This window comes from Camellia sinensis, chromosome 10, assembly GCF_055761805.1.
Source record: "Camellia sinensis isolate YWXY chromosome 10, ASM5576180v1, whole genome shotgun sequence".
NCBI lineage: Eukaryota > Viridiplantae > Streptophyta > Magnoliopsida > Ericales > Theaceae > Camellia > Camellia sinensis.
This window is the reverse complement of record NC_138970.1, coordinates 4,454,426-4,461,037: the sequence shown is the minus strand read 5'-3', so window position 1 is coordinate 4,461,037 and position 6,612 is coordinate 4,454,426.

Genomic DNA, 6,612 nt, shown 5'->3' with positions numbered 1-6,612 from the left:
AGTCTAACGCCATTATCTGTACAACATAACTTGCAAAGTATATACCGATCACAAAAGTTTAAAATATTTCTTTACTCAGAAGGAATTGAACATGAGACAGAGGAGATAGCTCGAGTTGATTAAATACTATGATTTGCAGATTTTGTACCATCCAGGAAAAGCTAATACAATGGCAGATGCTTTGAGTCAAAATTCAATGGGAAATTTGTCATGTTTGCTTACCGGTCAGAAAGAGTTGATATCGGACTTGGCGAGGAATAAGATTGAAATTGTGTCACGTAAACAGGGTAGGATTCTAGCTGCCAACTTTACCCAGCCTGCAGTCATAGAAGACATTAGAGAGAAGCAACGTGAAGATGAGTTTTTGAAGAAAATTGTTGACGAGATTGACTCAAAACCAAGGCTAGGATTTGTGTTGGTGAATAATATGTTGACATTTCGGAGTAGACTTTGTGTATCGGACTATTCTAAATTGAGGAAATGTGTTATGATGAAGCCCACAACTCCAAATTTGTTACGCATTCGGGGAATACGAAGATGTATCAAGACTTGAAACAAAATTGCTGGTGGCCTGGAATGAAGAAAAGTATTGCTGACTATATGTCTAGATGCTTGCATTGCCAACAAGTTAAAGCCGAACACAAACAACCCGCTAGATTACTTCAGCTTCTTCCAATACCGGAATGGAAATGGGAACATATTACTATGGATTTCATTGTGGTATTGCCTCACTATGTGGCTAGATGCTTGCATTGCCAACAGGTTAAAGCCGAACACCAACGACTTACTGGATTGCTTCAGCCACTTCCAATACTGGAATGGAAATGGGAACATATGACCATGATTTCATTGTGGGATGGCCTCACTCCTCTCGAGGTATGGACTCTATTTAGGTTATTGTTGACTGTTTAACTAAGTCTGCCCATTTTCTGCCTGTGAAAACTATTTATAATGCGGACAAACTGGCTAACATTTATACGAATGAGATTGTGAGGTCGCATGGTGTGCCAATATCCATTGTATCTGATAGAGATTTGAAGTTCATGTTAAGATTTTGGCGGAGTTTACAACAGGCTTTGGAAACTGAACTGTGATTGAGTAGTGCCTATCACTCACAGACAAATGGCCAATCTGAACGAACCAATCAGACTTTGGAGGATATGTTACAGATTTATGTCCTAGATTTCCAAGGGAATTGGAAGACTTACCTTTCTCTAGCCGAGTTTGTATACTACAATAACTATCATTCAAGCATTGGAATGGCTCCTTATGAAGCTTTGTATGGTAGGAAGTTCTGATCTTTGATTTGCTGGGCTGCGGTAGGTGATAGATCGTTGTTGGGACCAGAACTTGTACAAGAAATAACTGAAAAGATGAAATTGATACAACAACGTCTAAAAACTACACAGAGCCGTCAAAAGAGTTATGTGGAAGCCCGGAGAAGAGACAGAGAATATAAAGTCGGTGACCATGTATTTATAAAAGTGACTCCAATAAAAGGTCAGACACGATTTGGGGTGAAAGGAAAACTAGCACCAAGATACATTGGTCCGTACGAAATCCTCAAGAAAATTAACTTAATAACATACCGAGTGGCCTTACCTCTAGTCATGGAGAATATGCACAATGTGTTTTATGTCTCAATGCTTCGGGATTATTTGAGAGATCCATTACATGTTATTGAGCCGACATACGTACTTTTGAAGGAAGACTATACGTATGAAGAACGGCCAATCCAAATTGTTAACTGACGAATCAAAAGATTGAGAAACAAGGAAATTTCATTAGTGAAAGTTGATTGGAAGAATCATAGAGGAACCTAAGCTACATGGGAAATAGAAGAAGATATGGTGAAGAGATATCTAGATTTATTTCCATTGGATCCGATATTCTACCAAAACGAAGGTAATTTGAGTTTGGGGGAACCAAACTCTTTAAGGAGGGGAAGACTGTATAACCCCGACCCGTGATTAGCTTAAAACATATGATTAAGAATGCCTAATAAGTAATTAAGGTGGAATTTTGCATTAATTGCATGTGTTATATGCTATAGGAGATTCTATCTGTTTTGCGTAGGAATATCTGTTTGTGTTTCTGTTCTGTACTACGAATTGAAGGCTTTATCGGCATCCAATCACGAAATTGACTTGATTTGTGTGTTATTTGGAATTTATAGAATTTTATAATAGGTTTAATTAAAATTCGATTTGGAAAAAATAATTAGAATAAATAACGCTCAATTAAGCTTAATTAATGAATTCCCTAATCAAACCTACATAAGGCCAACAATTGACTCTAGGATAGTGGATACACATTCATTTCCTCATCTTTAGAGCTTACTAATGTGTGAGAAAGAGAGACCAAGAGAGAGACTTGAGATCAATAAGAGATAGGGGAAGTACAAACTAATTGTGGAGAAATTGGAGGAACCAAGCTAGGTTTGCTAGAATTCAAGAGAATTGGAGACTCTAGGTAAGGATCATGCCCTTAAACTTTGTATTCATGCCCTTCAACTTTGTATTCAAGACATAAGTGGTTGAACTTAAGAGGTTTAAGTGTTTAAGTTTGAGAATTAAACTTAAGTAAATGAATTCATGCATGCATGTATATACTATAGCATTTTGAGTTTAATTTCAAACAAATCCCACATGCATGTGTCTATCTTGACTTTGTTTTGAGAATTCATCACATTTCTTACCATTTGACCTTAATTGATAATGATTTGGAAGGTTTAAGCTCATAACAATTCATGTATGCCATGTTTATATCATATTCTTAAGTTTCAAGTTGAATTTTGGGCAATTGGCAAGCTTTTGGGCCATTATTTCATGAACTGATCTTTAATTCTTCACATTGTACAAGATTGCATGTGTTTCCTCAAGTTTTGGGCTCAAGAGAATGTGTTTTGTTGGTTTGGAATTGGATTTTGAAGCTTGGGAATAAATTGGAAATTTCAGAATTTTGCCCCGTTGCTCAAGCGACAAAACTTGCGCTCGAATGACCACTTTGTATTTTGCACTCTCGCTTGAGCGACTAAAGGTCGGCTCAAGCGTAAATTGCATGCTCCTAGAAATTGACACATTTTGTAGACCGCTCGAGCGACAAGAGTTGCGCTCAAGCGAAGACCTCTGTCTCACGCTCGAATGACCATCAAATGTGTGTCGAGCGAAAAAATCAAGCAACCAGTACTTTTTAAAAGTTTACAGACTGCTCGAGCGAAGGAAGTTGTGCTCGAGCGAGGCCCCTGTTTTCAACATATTTGACTAAGTGTTTCAAAGTGTATTTTGGCATCCTCATCGTATCCTAGGCATTCTTAGGCCATGATTAAGACACAATACTGAGGATAAGACTTAGAAACACACTAAGAACGAAGCACAATGACTGTAAAGAATCCCATCGTGTGTTTCAATGTGTACATGTTATGTGATGTTGTAGGTCATGCTTCGTAAGCTATCTGATCTATCTGTTTCATTTGTTCTGCAATTGGAGCCATCTGTAAGTAATAACTAAGTAAAGCTATCTTTAATTTTAACTATTTTCTAAATGATATGAAATGATCTAAAATGGTATTTTCTGTATGAATGAATGGTTGTCTAATGTTTCTGAAATATATTCGTGGCAACCTTAGTTTTCGATGACATCTGTTATCTGTTTTGTTATATCCTAATTATGGGCCAACTATACATCTTATGAGCCAATTGTTATGGATTCTTCTGTATAAGTCCTATTTATGGACCAACTGTACGTCTCATGAGCCAACTGTACCGTCTCCGTGCACATGAGTCAACTGTATGCCTTTATGGCTGTCTCTTATGGGTCAACCGTTTCTGCTAGTGCTAGCAGATGTACCACGTATGATTAATTACAAATTTTGATTATTAGTATGATTCTGAATCTGTTTTTGATATGAACTCTGATTTTTGAACATGATTATGAATTCCATTTCCGGTAACTATTATGGACAACATTCATTAAACCCTTTACTTTGTTATTATTCACTAGGCTCTTGTTCACTCTATTATATATTTATGTATGTAGGTGACCAGGACTTCTGTTTTGTTGGCCACCCTTTGTGCCTCTCGAAAAGGTTCCAGATTGAGTCGTGTGGTCATGTTTGTGAATGTATAAGACTTGGTTTCTTTTAGTATATGAACTAGTTTTCTGTTTATCTGTACTTTGGATTAATTCCCACTTTTGTTTTATCTATATCAGCAAGTGACATAAGACTACTCTATTATGACGTCACGTGCATGTATATAAAAGTTTTGAAATTTTGTCCCATGTATGTCACAGCTCAATGGACTATGAATATTTTTATATATATTTGCTTCCGTAGCCCCTTATATTTTGTTATTCTATTCAGAGACCTTTGGTTATCCAATGATTACTAGCCAGTTACAATGCTAAACCTATAGGGGCGGGTTTAGGTCGTGACAAGCATCAACTCAAACTTACTATTTTGTATCCCCCTCCCACTAGAGATAATCTCAGGGATAACGATGACAAGGAGGAGTTCTATTGTGATGCCTGTGAAGAATGGCAGTTCCGAGATGGATTATTCTACTGCTGTATAGAGTGTAACTTTGTTGCTTATACATCATGCGTTTTTTCATCACTACTTCAATTGATTCCTCCAAGCAAGTCATCATTGGAAACAATCAATGATGGAATTCACGATCATATTCTCACCCTCTTGCCTTGGAATTGTATAAAATGCGATGTTTGCGCGCAGTCTAAAGATCTTAACTTTTCTTATTGTTGTGAACACTGCAATTACAACATCGACATCAGATGTGCCTCAAAAATGCCTTTGATGAGCAGATTAATCAAAGAAGAAAGAGAGAAAGTAGAAGAAAGAAAGAGAATGCCTTTGATGAGCAGATTAATCAAAGAAGAGAGAGCGAATGTAGAATAAAGAAGAGAGAGAGAAAGTAGAAGAGATAAAGAGCAAAGAAAAGACAAAAATAGGGAAAATGCTGGACATCAAACAGTTCCACCAACATCCATTGGAGTTCTCAAATGTTCAATGGAACAATGAAAAATGCTTTGCGTATCGGCTACCAATATCAAGTGCAAACTATAGTTGCACTAATTGCAAGTTTTTCCTTCACAAATTGTGTAAAGAACTACCTGCTTAGATTAAACACACTCTCTTCCTTGAACTACAAACTCCATTTTATCTCAATGATGTGTTTGTATGTTAAATTTGCTCTACTATTGGTAATGGTTTATGTTGAATATAGAACTTGAATACATAGAATCTTTTTATTTTTAGTATTATGTATATAATCTGTGATTGTGTCAATCACTAATTTAGTATTTTTTCCTTATTTATATTGTTTCCTAAATTGTATCATGAATCTATTAGATATACATGACATCTACCTCATTCATGGGTAAGTCAAATAATTCTTTTAATTCTTTTTTATATCAGAGTTAGGTTAAGTACCCAGTAATTTTGCTTCACCGTTCGGCGGTAGCCTTGCCTTGGCCACCTGCCAGACCACTACCCATTTTACTGCCATATTGTCTTTTAGTATCACTTCGTGGTGATCTCTTCCTCTATCCACTAGTTTATTCATATCCCAAATATCTCTATGATATTTTTTTTTTTTACTCGCAATCCATTTTTTTGTGTGTTTCTATTCCACTTTGTCTTTCCCTCTATTCCAACCTCAAATAAGTTTCTATCTTCAAACCTATTTGAGTTTGAGGGAGGGGGGGTATTATACATATATCATGGTGATATACCATGTGAACCACCTAAGCCATCCCATCTGGCTCATAACCCAAGTCGCCTCCTCTGGTACATAACCCAAGTTGCCCTCTTGGTGCACCACCTGTGTTACACTTGCTGGTTCAACATCCAGTTAGTCTTTACAATGGTCCAACATGACCCATTAAACTGTCCTGACATTGATTCCCGTTAGTTCCTACAACGGTCCGGCATGACCCCTTAAACTGCCCCGACATTGATTCCGGTTAGTTCTTATAACGGTCTGGCATGACCCCTTAAACTGTCCCGACATTGATTCCAGTTAGTTTCTACAACGGTCCGGCATGACCCTATAAATTGTCCAGACATTGATTCTAGTCAGTTTCTTCTAGGACAGTTCAGTCCCTGTTTTTTCCCATTTCTAGGGTGTGGTGCTGATGTATTACGCACTTTTTGGCATTTTTTTTATTTAATGGACTACCACATTTGTTCGGTAGCATTTGTTTGGACTAGCCGTTGAGTTTTTTCTGGCTTCTTCTAGTCATCCATCGGCAAGCTGCGATTGTTGAATATCTTCACACCAGCTTGAGGGGAAAATGTTGAATATAGAAATTAGAGTATATAAAATCTTTTTATTTTTAGTATTATGTATATAATCTATGAATGGGTCAATCACTGATTTAGTATTGCTTCCTAATTTATATCGTTTCCTTATTTATATTATTTTCTAAATTGTATCATGAATCTATTATATATACATGGTCTCTATCTTATTCATGGGTAAGCCAAATATTTTTTTTTATTTTTTTTCCTCTTACCATTGTCACGTGTGTTAGTCTGTCTACCATATCAATTTTGCTTTGAACAAATTGCCCACCCTTACGCACAAACTTCAC